The sequence below is a fragment of the Callospermophilus lateralis genome, chromosome 6, assembly GCF_048772815.1.
Source record: "Callospermophilus lateralis isolate mCalLat2 chromosome 6, mCalLat2.hap1, whole genome shotgun sequence".
NCBI classification, from domain to species: domain Eukaryota; kingdom Metazoa; phylum Chordata; class Mammalia; order Rodentia; family Sciuridae; genus Callospermophilus; species Callospermophilus lateralis.
Genome location: NC_135310.1, coordinates 19,870,562 through 19,891,312, shown reverse-complemented (window position 1 = coordinate 19,891,312; position 20,751 = coordinate 19,870,562). Strand labels below are relative to the sequence as shown.

Below are 20,751 nucleotides of genomic sequence, written 5' to 3'. Positions count from 1 at the left end.
GAATTCTATTTGTAATTTTTTTTTTTTTTGCAGAACCTTCATATTGTTTTCCATAGTTTTTGCATTCTTGCCAACAGAACATAGGTTTCCAGTTTCTCCACATCCTTATCAACACTTGTTATTTTCTATTTTTTTAAAATTCTATCCTAATGGGTATGCAATGGTATCTCACTGTGGTTTTGGCTTATATTTTCTTAATGATTAGTCATGTTGAACATCTTTTTATATGCTTGTTTGGCCATCTTTATATCTTTGCAGAAATGTCTATACACGTCCTTTATTTTTTTGTTAGGGTTGTTTATTTTGCTGCAATTAAATTGTAGGAGTTCTTTATATATTCTGGCTATTAATCCTACAATGGATATATGATTTGAACATATTTTTTTTTCCATTGTGGGTGGTCCTTCCCTAAGTTGATAGTGTCCTTTGATGCACAAACATTTTGTAATTCTGATTAAGCCCCATTTATTTCTTTTTAAAATGACCCATGATGGTGTCATATCTGAGAAATCATTGCCAAATTCAATGTTGAGGCTTTCCTTTGGTGTTTCCTTCTAAGTGTTTTAAACTTTAAGCTTTTATGCCCAGGTCTTTGATCTATCTTGAGTATGTGGTATACGGCCCTACCTTGCCTTTTTTCTTTCTTTCTTTCTTTTCTGAACTGAGGATGAACCCAGGGGTGCTCTACCACTGCCTATACCCTGAGCCCTTTTTATTTTGAGACAGTTTCACTAAGTTGATGAGGCTGACCTTGAACTTGCCATCCTCCTACCTCAGCTTCCCAAGCTGCTGGGATTCCAGGTTTGCGCCACCATGCCTGGCTACCTTAGCTTTTATTAAGAGGTTTGTCATGAAGGACGTCATCCTCCCTTACAGCGCCTTCTCTTCTGCACCTCAGTCATCCCCTGCCTTTCTCATTCCACTCTATTCCAGTGCCACTTCCTCTGTAGGTTCTTCCTGGGTTCTCCAAGGGAAGTGACCCTTGTCTTTCTAAATCTCCAATTCAGGTTTATCTTCCTTCGCATACAATATGGTATCTTTTTTTTGCATCATGTTCTATGCTCATGTACTAGCCTCACCTATTCTACCAGGTGATGCGCTGGCTTTAAGTTGCAGCTCTGTGGCCTTCCCAGTAGCCGCCACAGTGCTCATGCCCCATGCTGTCTTGCATTTTGCAGAGGCTCAACACATATTAACTGGATATCCAGTTATAGAGAGTTGTAATCAGGTGGTGTCATGTGAATAGAAATACTGAAATTAGAAGTTTTGATGGTAGAATTCTCAAATTCAGTTTTGTCTTCTTTAAAGTGTCTGCAATGCTTCAGAAGCTGCCGTCAATACCACTGAATCAAGAGAAGGGAGGCTTTTTTATACCAATGACATCTGAGGGCTATATGAGCAGTTTAATATCAAAGCGAATTCACAGTCATCCTAAGAACTGCAATTTGTATTTGACAACAGACAACAGAAGGTTTCCTTGTGCTGTTGGTAAAGTTGAACTACTGGAGGCAGTCGTGGGGTGCATATGAAATGACGAAGCTGGGTCACCTTGACAGTCACAGTCACTGCGGAGTATAGGGAGCACCCTCCTAGCCTAACATGGGCACGCACATTCTCACATCAGGGCTTTGAGTGGGAAAGTCTTCCTGGCATACGTCAGCCCAAGGTTCTAAAGGAGGAACAAAAGATTTGGAGAGTGTCTTGTGAATCAGTCCCGATGAGTGCCCACCACGATGAGAAACTTCTAGAATCTTGAGCCAGCGTGTGTAGTTTTGTTTACAAGGAAAAAGACCAGGATTGTGGAAAGCACTGCTTCACACTGGTACATTAGTGATTGTGTATCTAAATCACAAAAGAGATTACAAGTAATCTGGAACAGATGTTTCTTATTGCAGACTGTTCTTAAAGTTCTCAGAATTGATCCTTTTGAGGTGAGAGCCATACCTCCCTGTAAACCCATGAGCCATAATTATCAGCATTACGTTTTCTCTCTAGGACAATCCTAATTATACGTTACACTTAAAGGGACATTCCACAGTAAACAGAAACTATATAAGGTGAAAAATGAACACACCATAGTGCCACAGGCTGCCCAAAGGTGCTATCTAAAAGCTTTGTCCACCCATCTGTGACACAGACATTAAATTGGCTTTCTAGGTTTGCCCTTTGATTTAAGCAGTTTCATGAATTCCAGTTAAGTATGTAATCCTACAGTTCAATCAGTCACTAAATATTGATTGAGCACTTACTGTGTACCCCAGGGACAAAGAGGAATGTAATATAAATTTTTTCCCACTCAAAGACCTCAGATGAAATAGGAGGGGACAAGATTTATGAAATTTAGTATTACGCAGTTACATTCGGTCAACCTTTATTGAGTCCTCGCCATGTACAAGGCTGTATCTAAGCCTGTATGGAATAAAATAATGCCCTTTGGCCATTTAGTAATTGTGTTTGTAAAATTAGATGAAATTGATCTTGGAAGTGGCTCAGTAATAGAGCACTTGCCTAGCATTTCAAGGTCCCGGGTTTAATCCCCAGCACCAAAAAACAATCAAACAAAAAAACAAATAATATGAAGCATGAAATCCTCTTGAAATTCCTAGTTGTTTGAAAATTTATTTATTTAATTAATTTTTTTTTTTTTTTTTCCTGGTGCTGGGGATTGAACTCAGGGCCTTGCACATGCTAATAAGCACATGCTCTACCTCCAAACTGCATCCCCAATCCTCAGTTGTTTGAAAATTTCTTCCCAAAGACCTTGGTGGGAATGTTTGCCAGAGTCTCTGTGCAGGGTTTATTTCTTATAGGTTTTCCACCAGTATTTTGTTGTTGTTGTTTGTTGTGCTGGGGATTGAACCCAGGGCCTTGTGCATGCAAGGCAAGTAACACTCTACCAACTGAGCTATATCCCAGCCCATCCAACAGTTTTTAAATCTCCATTTTTGGTATAGTTTCTGTTGTGCTAAGACCCTTTGGTGACACATCGCCTGACTGGATGTTGATGCTTCTGACTCTTGATAACTTGTCATTAAGATGATAAAGATGCACGTGTGCATATATATAGTTATATATATATGGTATCTATATGGTTACATTTTTTTGTAATTAAGAAGGATCATTCTGGCTAGATTTTCATTTAAGGATTGAGAACATTAGAGTTCATTTAAGAAATGATTTAGCCCCGCCCAGTGCTTGCTTTTCACCTAAATTTTAATTCATACATTGCTTTCTTTGGGCCGAAGTAACAGATATCTGCATGGATGCTGATATTTTGAATAAGGATTTTAAAAAAATATATCACAGTTGCATTTAAAGCATCCTTGAATGAAAGAAAAAAGTTGTTTTAAAAATGTTAAAATGCAGCTTGGGAGGCTGAGACAGGAGGATTGCAAGTTCAAAGCCAGTCTCAGCAATGGTGAGGCACTAAGCAACTCAGTGAGCCTCTATCTCTAAGTAAAATGGAACTGGGGATGTGGCCCAATGGTCGAGTGCCCCTGAGCTCAATCCCTGGTAAGTCTGCCCCCCTCAAAAGTCCTAAATGATACAATGAAAAATTTCGTGTTTGGTTTCTAGATTTTGTCTATAGCTACTTCAGTTACGGTGAATGCCCAAAAGCTAGAATATTCTATCATAAACAATATAGGAGATGTTTTTTTTTCCCATCTGTTCACCTTCATTATGACTGCACATGTGGTGCAACTCTACATGGTACACAACAAATGAAAGAAAAGTTGTGCTCCAATTTGTGTACAATGAATAGAAATGCATTCTGTTATCATGTTTAACCAATTAGAACAAATAAAAGTAAAAATTAAAAAAAGAATGTAAGAGAAGAGACATAGGAAAATTATTACTATAGAAAAAAAAAGAAAGGCAGCAGTTTTAAAGAAAGCTGCTCAGTGTATTGGAATGCTGCTTTGGTTTTAATAATGAGACTTTAAGAAAATATTTACTATTTTGGAAAATGTGAGAGCCTGTGTGAATGTATTAGCATGTTGCTATGGTTTTAATAATGAGACCCCTTAGGGAAATATTTACCATTTTAGAGAATGTGTGAACCTGGCATGTGCATTGATTTCTCACTGAAGTTAAGTTCCTCATCATTCCAGTAGTGGATTAAACTACTTAATATTTAGCTAGTTTGAGTTCCTGTTTGAGATGCTAACAGAGCTCAGGGGAGTTCAATTTCAAGGAAGTCAGTGAGATTCAGTACCTTGGGGAGTAGATAGTGTCCACACTGTGGAAGCCTTGAACTCCAGTTTCACAGTTTGATGTTGTTCTGTTGTTCAGAGGGACATAGGAAGGTTTTGGATTGGGACAGTGACCCGAGGACATGTCTGGGGAAGTTCATCTTGGCATGAGAACACGTATTTACTTGTGAGGAAGAAAAGCAGGGAGAAAGTATTGCTGCAGTCCACATAAAGTGGAGCAGAGATCCTGGGTGCGGAAATGGAAGTGAGGACGTGAAGGTGGGGCCTTTGGTTGGAGGCCTTTAGAACTTGATTGACCGTGGAATGATGGGCCAGTGAAGGAAAGCTGCTGGGGGGTCAGTGTGGTTAGTAACAGATGAGAGAGGGAAGAAGGCGGAGTGTGCAGCGTGGTTTGAGGAACTGTTGGACACACTTGTGGAGCAACAGAGCAGACAGGAAAGGTGGCGTCAGATTCAGAGAAGCAGCTGGAGGGAGAGGGGCCATTCTCACGCTCCTTCTGATGTTTGCTTGTCCTCATGAATAAGCACCTCCCTTGATGCATGGCCTCAAAGGATCCACGGGCGGGGCTTGGAAACTCAAGTTTGAACTCTGGCTCTGAGGAATGGAAACAATGGAGGAGCAGAGAATGAACCAGCAGCTCACCTTCCTTCCTTCTCTCCTCTCTCCTTGCCTTCCTTCCTTTCTCCTTTCAGTCGTTTTATGGAGATAGTTGAATATATTTGTGAGCCAGACAGAAGAGAAGAAAAGAATGATAACAAAGGATGAAAAACTAAAAAGAAAGAACAAACTGGGTAAATGGCCCCTTTTCACAAAGCCCAGGTACAAGCACTTGGAGAAGCTTGGCCTGCCCGCCTTGGAGAAGGGACACTGAAAGGCTGGGTGTCTTTCCAGAGGCCCAGCATTAATATTTACAGCAGGTGTATTCACCCCACAAGGCTTGTTGATATACTTTGGTCTACACAGGATTTACTAAAAAGGGGTAGTTATGAAAGGAAATAGATGAAGCACTCAATTGTTTCACTGGAGAACCCAAGAATGCTGGACATTGGGTCATAAGACGGAGCCAGAAGGCATACAATGGAAGAAGTTCCGGAGTGTCCCTAAATGTGGGGATGCAGTTGGACGCAAATGGCTTTATTGGGAATCGACTGTAGGGGACTCCCAGGTAGCAGAGCAGAGGGGTCAGAGCGAGCTCAGGAGGCAGGCAGCACCTGTGGCAATCCTGGCTCGGACACTGACAGCTAAGTGGTTGGGGCAAGTTACCAAGTCTCTGCCTGCCTCAGTTTCTCCATAAGGCCACAGACAATGCCCACCTTTGAAGGCTGCAGTGAGAACTATGGGAAATAATTATTAAAAATGTATGAAGCACATATTTAATGGGCCTCGTCCTGGGCTGTAGCAGTGAGGGAAACGTGTGCCTTTCGAGAGCTTCCCCTCCATTAGGCCCAGAAGTGTTGATGCATTTCTCAAGAGGGAAAATCTGTAACACGCCCAGCTTATGCCTGAGTGTAATCAACAGATGTCAACACTGTGGTCTTCACAGACAGGATAATACAGATGGTGGGGGTATGATGAAGGTCTCCCTATGGCACCCAGGCTGGCCTCAAACCCCTGGGCTCAAGTGATCCTCCCACCCCAGCCTCCTGAGTAGTGGGAACTAAGGTGAGTGCCACCAATATTATTTTACTTTTCAGATGAGAAAGTAGGCTTCCATTGGCAAGTGAACTAAGAATGCGTATTGAATACTTTTAATTTGAAAGAGGAAGTTACTTAGTGTTCTTATTGGTGTGTGCAGGCCAATAATTTAGGTGTTGGTATTAACCAATGATAATCGTTACATGCCTAGGAAATCCTGATAACTCTACAGGTGCTCGGATACTGATTTTCATATGCTCGAGCTTCTTCCTTTCCTTCTTTTTAAATGCTGAGCCTGAGGGAGGTGTTATACTTTTCTGACTTGTACTTGATACATGCTTTCATCTAGAAGGTTCTCCATGTTATGTCAGAGTTCTGGGGGAGAAGACAGGATTGGTAATGCAATTATTGAGGAAAAGTATTACTTTTGGTAGTAAATGGAGCATAGGATTGTTTTAGTAAAGGATGAGAACAATGGAAATCACTGTGTAGGTTTGACTGAGGAACTTGACGTGCTAGACAGTGCTGTCTGCAGGCAGAGTTGAAGGTAAGTCCAGATGGTCCTGAGAACATGCTAGCGCCTGTCCCTGAAAAATACAAGAACTGAAAAAATATTGTCAACCACCCGAGAGCCAGCAGGACAAAGGTCGCCATGAGGCAGTGGTGGACTCTTGAAGCAGAGACCCAGATGTGTGTAGGCACCTCCCGTGGCTCTGTGGTTGGAAGAACTTAACCATTGTGAGAAACTTCCCCTCAAACCTCTTAGCCAAAGGCAGTTCATTAAACCTGCCCACTCATTCATGGGATTCCCTTTAGCAAAAGGAAGCTCTTTTAAAGAGGGAATTAGTGACCTGCCCTCATTAATTAAAAATAAACCTTTTATTTTTCCTGAAGCCAGAAAAGCTGCTGTAATGATAGCTTGGGAGGTGAAGGTGACCTCAGTCTTCAGCTTACACCCACGAGGCACTTGGCCGAGCTGCTCAAGCAAGTCTGACCAGGGCTTCAGAGAAGTTGGCCTTTGTCCTCACAGATTCTGAGACATCGCAGAAACCCCTCCAGTGTGCCCTGGGATGGCCCCCAGCTCTGCGACTCTCTCACATATGTGGAAGTAACCTATGCACAGACACAAAGCGATTCATCCCCTCCTTTCTTCTTGAATTGCTTATTTTTGAAATAATAGATGAAATGAAGAAGTCTCTCTGTGGTTTCTCTGAAAAATGAAGCATGGATTATAATCAGTTTGCTTTTTTACTGTTGTTGTTGGGGTGGGGGGTTGTTTTAAAAATCCTTTGTAATCTCTTCAATAATCCCCACCAGTTGTGTGCTCCTTTTAGAGGTACCTCCGTGGAAGAGGAATGGATTTATAGTGATCTGCAAAAAGAAACACTCTTGAGATTTGCTCAACTGTTAGATAGATTTTAAAAATAGCTCCTAAGTTTTGCCTTGTGGAGTGTCATGTGTGAGATCCTGGACAACACGTGTGCAACATGTCGCAAAACCCTTCACAAGTGTTACCTAATTAACTGCAGATGACAGGTGGCAGGCCCCTCAGTGGCTTGCAGGAAGAGGGAGCTCCTGTACATCCACCATGAGCTCATAACAGTGTCTTTGTATCTTGGGGCTGTTTGTATACCTTCCTTGGCTTATAATTGGAATAGGTAACCCAACATCCTCCAGAGGACTTGGGTAGTTTTACGTGAGATTCAACACAATTCTTAGGAATGTCTGGATTTTGCCAGACAAAGCCAGTCATTGTTAGCAGGAGTCCTTGATAGCAGGATGTCTTCTACGGAGACATGCAGGGGAGACTAGCACTTGGAGATAGATGCACCCACTGGAGAGGCCTCATTGCAGGGATTTGCTGGAGAGGGTCAGTCCTTGACTATGAAGTTCAAGTCTGGGTGAACAGCAGGTGATGGGGACCCTTCAGACAGGACAGTGGGGTGGGATTGGCTCTAGAAAACTAGAACAGTTAATAGTTGTATGTTTGTCCATTCCTAAGTCTGGTAGCAAGTGGAAGAGAATCAGCCACAAGGCTGAATGTGGATGGGGCCTAGGAGAAAATGAGGGTCATTGTGCAGGTATCAGAAAACATGGCCTTAGAAGGAAGAAAACAGAATAGAACACCCTCTAGGATGGCAGAGGCTAGGATGTAGGGGAGGAGGATAGAGATTCAGGAGGCCAAAGGAAGTCTGCTATCAGCATGGCGCACTGACGGTAGGGACCGATAGATATTAGCATAGCAGTGAAGAGCAGGTACCCAGATCACAATAGAGGTACTCATTAAATGGTACCATCTTCTAGTGTATGTTCTTGGGCAAGATCTCTCCATGCTCAGTCTTTTCATTAGTAAAAATACAAATAGTAAAGGTTTCTACTTTACCAGGTTTTGAGAAGATTAAATATGAAAAAATTCTCCCTATATAATACATAAACAATATATATGTATAATTACCTATTGTGTGTGTGTGTGTGTGTGTGTGTGTGTGTGTGTGTGTGTGATTATAGACATGTACACATAGTGCCCAGAATGGTGTGGGGCACCAGGTTGGCAAGCACTTGATAAAAATTGGCATTGATGGCAGGAAGTGAAATGGGAAATGATTTTGTGATTGTATTATTCAGTTTTGCATTACTATAATAAGATACCTGAGATAATTCACTGGTGAAAAGAAAAGGTTTATTTGAGTTCATGGTTTTAGAGGCTCCAGTCCCAGATCCATTGATACCACTGCTTTGTGCCTCTGGCAAGGCAGCCATATTGGCAGGAGTGGGTGGTGCAGTAAATCACTCACCTCATGAACCAGGAAGCAAAGTCGTACAGGAAGGGGAAGAGATGGGGGAGGGTCCCATGATCCCCTTCCAGGTCACACCCTCAATGAGTTAACCATCTCTCATTTGTCCCCACCCCCTATAGTTTCCTGCCACCTCCCTGTATTGCCACTTTGGGGACCAAGCCTTTACTAAATGGACCTTTGGCGGACACTCACCCAAACTGTGATGAACTCAATTTATAGGTGGAGATCCAGTGATTGCCAGCAGTGGGGAGTGGACTGCAGGTTGAGAATGAGTGGGGTGGCCTCAGTGGGCTCTTGGTAGTTCTTGGGATTTATGCAAAGGGAGTCTTGCGGCTCTTTCTGTTATTTGCTTGCACCTTGGTGTAGATAAGAATCAGTTTGATTTTAAAAATGTATAAATTGCAATTTAAAATATTTTCAAGAAAATATTTATTTGCTTTTATTCCCAAAGCAGTCCATTTTGTTTTCCCCTGGTGGTCTGCTTAGGATCAGCAAGGACAAGTGGCAGGCTATATAATCCCTAACAAAGCCCCTGGCACATGTGATAGAGGATATATATAGAGCTTCACATGACTCTGTCCTTCCTTGAACCTGTTTCTCTCATTGTTTTGCTTTATTGCTTTAATATAATTCTCTTGTTCTGTGAATCAAATTATACAATATTAATACCTAGGAACTAAAAACAATAAAAATTTAAATTCAATTTATAAACGTTTATTGTTTTCCTACCACATGTAGAACACTAGGCATCATGTACTATGATGTCTCCACTTTCAAATTTCCTATATTCTGATTTGTTTATATATTTATTTATTGGTGGTGCTGGGGATTGAACCCAGGGTCTCCTGCCTGCCAGACAAGTGCTCTACCACTGAGCCATATCCCCAGCCTTCTACTACCTTTCTCTCATTTATTCATCCTCTCCATTTTTGAAGCCCATTTTTTCTCTTTCGTGTAATGAGCATTTCCATGAGTTGTTAAGGACATTTGGTGTCATTCAAATTTAGAATGTTCAAAGAGGGTCTTCATAGCAACTTTAAATACGTACAGGGTATAATATTTAAAATTTAGACTAGAATGCTAATCGTTTCTCGGTTGAGCTGGAGGATGTGTGGTAAATGAAAGCACTCTCGCATTCTCTTGTTGAATCTTGTAGAATGAGTGAAAAACTCAAGTGTTGGTACTTTAAGTCTACATACATTGTTTGAGGACCTGGTAGGGCAAAGGTGGGTGACTTAGAAGTGGTACCTTGTCACTGTAGGGTTGGTTAAAAAAAAGAAAGATCTGTTCGCGTCTTTACAATTCTTTATTGTCTTGATTGTGTAAATAACAGTCATATTTCTTGGCTTATTTCAACCTTTTGAGAGGGACGTACAGTTTTAGGCCACAGTCAGCCCTCCTGTCCTGTTTCCCAGGCACATTAGTCATTGTATGGGAACCCGCCACTTTTGCCTGCTCTGCTGCAGATGCTAGGAAAGGGCGGTCCATCTGTGTTCTGCCCTTGACCATAAGGGCCAAATATGTTTCCTGTCTGTACTCCTCTGAAGTTTTGGTTTTTTGGTTTTTTTTAGATTTTCCTCAGAAAAAATGCTGTCTGCTAGGGGGAAGTTGTCATAATGATTGTGTACATACATAAAAAAGTGCATATAATCTGTATAATCTTGTATGAAATAATGATGCTCTAATCACCATCCTCGAAATTTTTAGGTGATTGAGGCCAGCTAAGAAATAACAAGTAGGGTTGGGGTAGCTCAGTGGTAGAGCACTTGCCTAGCACAGGTGAGGCACTAGATTCAATCCTAAGCATCACATAAAAATAAAGGAATAAAATAAAGAGATTGTGTCCATCTACAACTAAAAATATTTAAAAAAAAAAAAAAGAAACAAGAAAATACTTCAGTAATTCTTTTCTGTGCTGTAAGAAAGGAGAATTTGACATGGCAGTTACAGGAAAAGGGAAAGTAACACAATGTGAGGAAAATTCTTATTTATACTTCAGGATCTTTAATTCTATAATATAATTTTAAAAAAATAATAAGATACTGTGGTGTGTGTGTATGATGCTTTCAAAAATGCATCTTTAAATAATAAATATTCCACAAAGATCTATTTGTAGAAAAGAAATTAGTCATCGTATGACCAATGTGATTTTTAAAAAGTTAACATAAATCTTTTGTCATGGATCTCCAGTGTCCTGGCTACGGTTCTGGGACCTTAATCGTGTGCACATGTTTGCGTGTCGATTTCAAACCAGATCTGACACTGGTTCTCTATAAAGAATAATATTAAGAAAAATCATTATTTAAGTAGAAACATTTTGTTTTGCTTTCTGATTGTGAAAGTAGTATATGTACACACACACACACACACACACACTGTAGAAAAATTAGAAAATTCAGGAAGGCCTAAAAAAGAAAATGAAGGTTGTGCTTAGACTCCCTACTGTGCTCCCAGCTCACATAGAACCACAGGCTTTCACCTGACATATATATTTCAGCAAATATTGAGTACCTACTAAGTATCAGATACTCTGCTGAGTTCTGGAGATAAACCAGTGAGCAAAATATACAAAACTTCCTGCCTGGTGGAGTTTAGAGTATTATTTATATGTGTATATCCAAAATATATACTTGTTTATGTTCCATAACCTCCTCTAAGAAATACTTCTCCCTTACTAAGTATTTTTCAGTATTGTTATTTTTAATGATTATATACTTTTTTGTGAATATATTATAATTTATGTAAGCACTTTCCAATGTTAGCTATTTAGGGAATTTTTAATATTTTGCTACTATAATAAGTGACCATGAACATTTTAAATGTACATCTTCACCATAATATCTTACCTCCTTTGGGACAATTGTTAGATATGAACTTAGCAGATTGTAAAGTGAGACTATTTTAAAGACTCTTGAAATACTGTTAAATTACCACTAGGAAATATTCTATAGTTTGTACTCCTATCAGCAACATATATGCAACCTTTATTACATACTAACTTGCATTAAATATTATCAGTGGGGGAAACCCTCTACCAGTTTGGCAAAATGTAGTCTCATTAGGCTTTTAAAATTGTATTTCTTCGACTATTTGTACAAACATGCATATTTTCTTATTTTTATTTCTATGATTCATGTCTTAAAAAAAGTTGTTCGTTCATTTTGGTCTAACCTTATGTTTTTCTTATTCACTTATCAACATTCTTTATATATTGAGCAGTTTCATCCATTATCATGTATATGGCAAATTTTCTGCCAGGTGGAGATCATGGTTTTTGGTTTTGTTTCTGTGGTGCTAGGGATGGAACCTAGGGCCTCATATCTGTTAGGCAAGTGCTCTATTGAGCTACACCTCCAGCCTGAATATGTGCTCCCCACACACAACATCTCCACGAAGTGAATCTGGAAGAGAGAAATGAGGGAGCCCCCTGCTTGCCTCTTTTGGTTCTGGTGATTGAATCCAGGAGCCCTTGCATGCTTGGTAAGCACTCTACCACTGAACTATACCCGCAGCCTCAAGAGGATGCTCTTCTTGGTGTGGGGAAGAAGTTGGCTTTTAGACCAGACTCCAACCACAGCACTTGCTGCAGTCACGGTACCCACAGGCATTAGTGCTCAAGAAATGCATGGCTCTCCACAGGCTTGCCCTTAGGGTGCCCATCTGTGCCTGAGCTGCTGGGACTACACAGGTTCTAAACAGGCAGGCGACCATGGTGTGTGAACTCTGTCCTGGTTAGATGCACTCCTCCTGGTGCATCCCTTTTTGTGGTGATCAGTGGTACACACGAACTTCATCAGTTTCTAAAAGGTGAGTCCTGTCTACATGTACCACAGTGTGCCAGTTTAGAACTGTAGAAAGAAAAAATTGGACCTTGTGGCTCTGAATGAATGAATGAGATCCTGACAAATGGCTGCTGTTCTGAACAGTGGAAATAGATTTATGTTTAAGCCAGAGTAAACTATGCAACCAGGTAATAATTTTGAGCAATGAAGTAAGTTTGCTACAGGAATCGTTAAAGAAACAGATAAATCACAGTAATTTCAACATGGCACTTTTGCCATTCAATAAATGGGTATTTTAAATTTCATTTGCTTTTGAACTTAGTTCAATAATTTATAGAGTCAGTCATTCAAAGATTAATGCTCAGAAGAGAGGAAAATCACTATACAAGAACAGAAACATATCATTTATGTATATTACTTTGGAGCCTTGTCTGCTTGTGTTTCCATTTTAAACTTGATCTTGCAAGCATTTATAATAAAAAGTTTGCCGTGAGCTATAAAGTTTGGCATTTGTCTCAACATCCTGAGACCACAATTTTTGTTTTAATTTTTTCATTCTCAAATAATAACATCCATCTGTGCATCTTTTAAATGTTTTACTTATTAGACATGAATAACTATAAAGTTCATTTATTTTATTTTACTTCAGATTTTTAAAAGATTTAATTTTTTTTTGTAAAAGAAAAGGTCCAGTTTGCTTTCTTTTTGATTCTAGAGTTAGGCAACACTTCATAAAATGAAATACATATTCCCCACTTATCCCCCCCGCCCATTTTAAAAATTGGTGCAGTATATTTTTACATCATGAGATTTGTCGTTACATACTTATATGCACACATAATAGAACAATGTGATTTAGCCAATATCACTCCCAGCACTTTTCCCCTCCCCCACTTATTTTAAAAGTGAAGTTGAAGTGGGTAAGTTCAGAATGCACTGGGATTGCCATTGATTTTGAGCCTTTAAAAAATGATTTGAAAGTATGATTCAAAGCATGAGGAAGCAGGTGGTTAAAGGTCATGATAGCACATTTGATTTCATAACCAACAGAGACGACAATAATAATGGCACCTTATCGTGACAAAACATGAGCTCATTTATTAGAAGAGTCATTAAAATTTGTCATTCCCAGTTCAATCACGCCACATAATTTTTGTAAAATCCACGTTCAGACATTCAAGCTGTATACCGACCAGTTCATATGGCATTAATGTGATAACGTGGAGGCTTTTGGTTTGTTATATTCTGTTTGCTGCTTCTCTTACATGACTGTAAGCACTTGAAGGTCAGCGATAATTCTTTATATATACCTGGTGCTCAGCTTGTCAACTGAGTACCAAGCTGACACTTAGGAATTATTGGTTGAATAAATGACTACATGAATGTGTTCAGTTACAGGCTGTCACCCGTGTCTGAAGGTCATCCATTCCAAAATCTTTAGTCATTAGTTCCAGGACTCATAGTTAATTTTACCATAAAAATGTAATGCAAGATATAATTTATGCTATAAAATTTCCAATGATTATACTCCAGCCAAGTAGTAGTCACAGTAGTCAATGAGAGGTCTGACCAGTTTCTGAAGAATCCCATCCTACGCAGCAGATGGACTTGAATCTTCTGTCAATATGGCTTCCAAATATTATCAATAATTTATTCTGTTGTCAGACACCTGGCTCTGTTTGCCCTTTTAAAAAAATGACATTGAGTTCCTCTCTTTCCTTTTAACTTTAAAACCATTAGTCAAACACAGAAGATCAGGCCAGAGTTCAGATGTGGCTCCAAATAAATGGTTCCCTCCAACCTGCAGACCACCGACTCCCAGACTAGAGGCAGCTCTGCCACCTTGATCTGGGGCAGCCATTCTCAAAAGTGGTTTCCCCCAACCAACAACTTCAGCTTTACCCCAGAACCTGGTGGAAATGTATTTGGTAGAGCCCACCCTGAGCCTAAAACTCTGGGGGTGGGATCCAGCAATCTGTCTTTAAGAAGCATTCGAGGGCACTGTCGTGAATTAAGCTTGAGAACCTCTCTTACAATGCTTGGTGGAGCTTGGTCCCCAAGTGGGTATCTGCATGTGATTCCTAAGAGCAGTGAACACAAGATGGCAGACACGTCAGCACCCAACTGTGGAGCACACTGCTGATGGACAGACACATGTGAGGGGACTTTGGCGCTCTTAGAAGGGTTTGGCTCAAGGTCAGGCATGAAGTCCAGGATGCAATGCTCAGATGTGGTATTGGCGTTCTGGGACCCTCCAATCCAGTGTGGCCAAGCCACCCTCAGGGTGAGCATTAAACGTCAGAACTGGGCTGCATATTAGAATTTAGTTAGTACTTTGTTAATACCCAACTGAAAATCTCCAACTAGATTTAACATCTTTTATATTTTCCTGAGAAATTTCACCATGAAGTTAATTAAATCAAGTGATATTAGGTACTAGGAATAGATATTGCTATATTTAAATATTTGTAAAAATGGTTAAAACCATTTTGGTTATTTGGTTGTGTGAGTATTGTTCTTGATAGTAGTGACTAACAAGAGTGTCAGGAGGATCCATTAAAACTTGGTCTAGAATGGTTATAGCCCCTTCAAGCATAGAACCTGCTTTTTCTTTTTCTTTTTTTTTTTCTTTTTTTGTATCAGGGATTAAAGCCAGGGATACTCTAACCACTGAACTATATCACCAGCCCTTTCTATTTTTTTTAGACAAGGTCTCACTAAGTTGCTTAGGGCCTTGTTAAATTGTTGAGGGTGGCTTTGAACTTGTGAACTTCCACCTCAGCCTCTCAAGTCCCTGGGATTATAGGTGTGTGCCGCCATGCCTGACTAAAACCTGATTTTTTTGAAACAAAAGTTATTTTTAAGGAAGTGAGCTCAAGGCTCTTATTTTTAAAAATGGAAAAATATCTTATATGGAAGTTTTATACCAATTGAAAATTTACTATCTTCCATGATACTCTGGTTTTATTTTCTTTAATCATTAGGTATTATTTGAAAATTTAATGTATTTTTTTCTCACCTCAGATCCTCCCAGTTTCCCCAGTGCAGAGTTATCATTGTCAGGGGGTCACCATGACAAAAGGCTGGCAGCTCTGCTCTGGGCAGCTCTGCCCTCTGCTCCTTGGAACCTCTTTCCCTTTTCTATGTCACAGCCCCGGTTTTTCCCGTTGATGGTGATCATCTGATATCATGTCCACACACCATTTTAGTGAAGATGGTCCTGGTTTCCTCTTCCCTTGGAAAACGTGGTATCTAGAGCCGGGATACTTAACCACTGAACTGTATCACCAGCCCTTTCTATTTTTTATTTTTATATTTTTATTTTATGTTATTCCTGCTGCTATGTGAGATGGTGTGCACCCATTCAGCATTGCTAGGTTTGTAGCCTGAAAGATCTAGAATGTTGTTTTCTGTGACAGTTTAGAAGTCAAAAAACCATACTGTCCTGTTTGAAATGAGCCCACCAGAGCACCCAGCTTGACCCTCTCGGATTGACATTATCCCTAATTTAACCAAGTCACCAGTGAGTGAGTTTGAGTGACTCTCACCAGTTTTTCCTTAGCTGTGCTTCAAGATGTCTAAGTTCTCTCTCTGCTGTCTCCCCAGTGCGATTTCTGCCCATGCACTAAGCATCCCGTCAGCTCCTTTGAATGGGAGGGGAGTGAGTGTGCACTTGAGGGAAGCCCCTTGTGGGGCCCTGTTCCCTTAGAGGGGCTCCCACCCAACTCCAGCTTTGACCAGCATTAACACCTGATGGGCCACAGCTAGTTCTGCAAGAACCTTCTCCCCATGTCATTCAGGACTATATAGTATTCCCTTTTCCAGAAGCCAGAGAAGAAATATTCAGTTGCAGAAATTGTCATGTGTGAATATCTGAAAACAAAGTGTGATGACACCAGTCTCAAAACTGATTACGTGGTCCATTTCCAGCATAGGGTCCCATGGCCTGAATTTGGTGAATTAACTTAATTCCCAAATTGATTTTACTTTCAATCTTGACTCTCCCTATCCTTTATGTCATTTAAATTAGCTCTTTAAAACTTTTTTTTTTAATAACGTAATATGGAACTGAGATTTGATAAACTGTCCTAAGGTTATCTTTTTTGTGTTGGGGGAAGGTACACAGTGAAGTCTAAACATATATGTAATTAATAATCACAGAACATAGACTGATAAAGCAAGAGACTCCATTATTTTACCTTAAAGCATTAATGACCAGAGGGAAATTCCAACATTAGGGTTTACTGTTTATCAAGCCTTCTAGAATTTCACTGATTTGTTAAATATGGGTAGATTTCAAGGCTGTAGTCAGTGAAATAGTATTCTGCTGGGAAAAAAAAAATGTTTCCCCCTTGAGGTCTTTCTTCATTGATACAAGAGTTGTTTTCCATTCATTTTCACTCATAATAAAAATTTCATATTCCAAGCTATGAACTTATAGAAGCCCTCAAAAAATGATCATCATTTCCTGTTTCACGTGAGCACGGGTGAGATACAACATGCAAGGGCAGGAATGGGTGCAGAAACCTCAGGCTACTGTTGGGTTTTACCTAAAAGTGATTGACTATCCTAACATTTTCTTTTAATTTCTTATAGATCTACATTGGAGATCTCTTAAGAAATATTTGCTGGATGAGTAACTTACTGATGTTAACTGTGCAATCCAAAAGTAAATCTTGAATCAAAACATAAAAATCCATGCCTGGGGCTAGGGTTGTGGCTCAGTGGTTGGGTGCTTGCCTTGCATGTGTGAGGCACTGGGTTTGATCCTCAGCACCACGTAAAAATAAATAAATAAATATATTTTTTAAAAAAGCAAAAAGAATTGCAAACATAAATTAGTAGAAGGAAGAAGCAAATTTACCAGCGAACTGATCAGATTTTTGAAAATCAACTCAGTAGACATTAGCACCTCCATGGAAAGGGCTGTGCCATCTGTGGAAAGCAGTGTTCTTGTGGAGATGCTCCATGCCTTGTTTGATGTTATACCTTTAGTGCTTGAATTGGGGCCCTAGTGTGTAATAAGTGCTCAATAAACAGGTTTTGTTGGACTATGCAGGGACAGTGAATCCCTGTTATGAGGGCATTTGCAGTTTAGTTGAGGAAATGAGAAAACAAGAAGATTTGCCAATAGAGGTACACTTAACAAACAGCATGTGTAGCTGTTGTGTTGGTCATACGCAGGTGACTCATTTACAGCACAGGGAGGCAGGAAGGTTTTGATGAGAGGGGTGTGTGGAGCTGTGTCTAAGGGATGAAGAAGGTGTGGATAGACATTCCAGGCAGCATGAGCAGAATTAAGACATCAGACTTGGAATGTGCTCAGGGGACAGTGCACACGGCCCATATTTGCTAAGGAGAGGACTTGGGAGGGGCCCCTCCTTTAAAATGCAGACTTTTTTTTTGTCAGCACTGTCTCTTGGAAGGTTTTGAAACAGAAAAATGACCTAGCAGTGTGCTCTTGAGCAGAACTCAACATAAGATCTCAGGGGATTTCATTCCAGAGGCCTGGGGGCAGGGGACTCCAAATCCCCCTCCCTCTTTCATCTATCTATTATTATCTATCTATCTATCTATCTATCTATCATCTATCATCTATCTATCTTTTTGGTACTGGGATTGAGCCCAGGGATGCTTTACTACTGAGCTATATCCCCACCTACCCCCTATTTTAAAGTTTGAGTCAAGGTCTCACTAGTGTCCAAGGCTGGCCTAGAACTTGTGATCCTCCTACCCCAGCCTCCCTCATGCCTGGGATGACAGGCGTGCACCACTGCACCTGGCCCAAGACTGCATTTATAATAAACTCCCAGGTGATGCTGATGATGAACAGCAAGGACTTTGAGTATTATTTCAAGATTTATTTGGCAGTAGTGATTGAATGGGCGATACATGACTTCATTATGGGAATTTACTGCCCAAACAAAGAACCTGGAGTAATCAAGTGGCTCATCTGTCTTCCACTGCCACGGAAAAAAAATCAAACCCAAACAAATAAAACCAAGGTCTAAAGGTCTCACAGTTGTTGGGAGCAGAACTGGAACTGAACCTCAGCCCCCAGATATACCTCCTACGTCACCCTACAGTGACAATCTAGGGATCTGAGATGCAAAGGACCTTGAGCGGATTGTGTTGGGTGGATGCAGAGAGCAGAGGAATGGAGAGAGAAGCAATAGTCCTACTGGCGGAGCCCATGAGTAGGGAGAGGACTTCCCAGACAGTGCTGAGTTTTAAGTTACTGTAAAATGAACAGTTGTCCCATTGATCCCGTGCAATAGGGAAGTCAGATAAGAAGGAGAGCCTGGTTTCCAGGTTAAAATGAGAATTGGAATTTAGGTATGTCAAATTTCTGGTACCCTGGAATCAACACCTGCGATTGCCTTGTACCCGTCCATGTGTTGCTGGCAGCTGGTCTTATGCGACTCTGGGAAAGGTGAAAAAATGAGGCTACATAGGGCCAGAGAGGTGCAGGGATCAAGCTTGAACTCCTCGGAATTCATAAATAGGGTCTTTTTGAATTTCAAAGAATTAGAAAGGTGCCATGATATTTTTAGAGACATGCTTTAAAATTTGACAAAAACCTACTGGAATTTGATAGTGCGGACTCATTGGTAGTAGGATGGAAACCAGGTAAAAGCCAAGCCTAGGTTTTTCCTTTTGTTGAAGCAGCACTTACCTGTAAGTTTACCTGTGCGTTTCAGTGTTTGTCTAGTTTATCTGTTATTTGTTGAGAAAAAGACATGGCATACTTTGCCCCCTAGAAGAAATCACAGCCATGACTTGTTCATGGAAAGCGGAAAATCCACCCCCAGCAGCGCCTCCCCTGCTTCCCTCCTGTAGAGCTGGGACCCCGTCAGTCCAGCGCAGGGCAGTTGGCGCACATGGCTAAGCAAGCAGCTGTGTCTGGCTTTTTCCACCTCCTCCTTCCTGCACCCAGTGTGGAGGAGGAGAACTTGGCACTCCTTGGAGCTGGTGGGCGCCGGGTGCTCTTCCTCCCTGCTTTTGGAACAGCACAGAGGCTTATCCCTCCTTTTCCAGCCGTAAAGTTCATTTGGCTTGGGGTCCTGGCAGCAGTGAGGAAGGGAAGAAAGTGGATTTCCACAAGAAGCTGGAAATGAGGCTGGAGTGGAGACCAGAGCCTGGTATCTGTTTTCCAGGACTTATATGGCCCTTGGGGACTTTTGACTTTGGTGTACAGTGTGATGGGTTGTAGCAGTTTAGAGCAAAATGTAGCCATTTAAGGTCAGAGCCTTAGTTGTATTTGATCCAAGCCCTTTTAGTGCCGCTAATGTGTGTGTGCCTGCTCATAGACAAGCAGGTGGAAGACACATATTTTGATTTTGGCAAACTACTGATTTTATCTTCAAATATATGTGCTTGTTTAAGTCTGTATGAACACAAATTTAATGTAAATATATACATATTTGATATATAAAGTCACACATTAATATATCTATTTATTTTTGCCCAGCCTGGCCTCGAACTTGTATCCTTCTGCTTCAGCCTCCTGAGTAGCCAAGAATACTGGTGGGCACCACTGTGCTATGTTAGTCTACCTAATGAATGTATGGTTGCATTTAACTTTGGTATGGCTTTCTTTGTGTTCCTCTGCAAAATATAGATGAAAAATTTAATTTCGTGCATATAATTTTTGTGCTAGGAAAGAGTCACATTCTTGGTGATAGTCATTGGCTCAAGATGAGCAGCAGTTAAGATTCAAGAAACCCCAACACATAATAGCTAAGTGGTTTTTATTTTTTATTTTTGTGGTAGTGGGTATGGAACCCAGGGCCTCATGCATGCTAGACAAGCACTCTACCAGTGACCTATGTCCCCAGCCCTTTTCATTTTATTTTGAGACAGGATTTCACTAATCTGCCAACGTGGTCCTTGGACTTATAATCCTCCTGTCTCAGCCTTCCAATTAGCTAGGATTACAGGTATGTACCACTGAACCTGCCCTGAGAGCTAATTCTTCACATTAAAAATTGTGATAGTTCCATGATACAGTGTCTGGGATTCTCTTCAAAGTAAGGTTGAAACGTGGATGGGAGGTACAGATAAAACAGAATTGACTCTGAGATGATAATCACTGGAGTCGGGTGGAAGAAACTTGGGAGTTCATTATACTGTTCTCTTTACTTTTGTATATTTGAGGTTTTCTATATTAGTTTGAAATGAGAGAGGGATAATTGTTGTATCCTAAAAAGTACATGGTTTCAATCTTTAAGTGGTGGATTCAGGCTAAAATATATGCCAAGTTATTCTCCTGGAGGAAACTGTAAAAATCACAAAATAATCCTCACAGACATTGCCTTGCGT

At 40.6% G+C, this 20,751-nt stretch overlaps 1 protein-coding gene and 1 non-coding gene across 4 annotated transcripts in view; one reads left to right on the top strand and one right to left on the bottom strand.

Annotated features, from left to right (window-relative positions):
- The window catches only part of Sash1 (SAM and SH3 domain containing 1), a 223,669-nt gene that overhangs the window by 107,514 nt on the left and 95,404 nt on the right, over window positions 1-20,751 (top strand). The window lies entirely within an intron of this gene.
- On the bottom strand, window positions 9,462-9,533 carry Trnaa-ggc (transfer RNA alanine (anticodon GGC)). The gene has a single exon. It is a non-coding gene; the product is annotated as a tRNA-Ala (tRNA).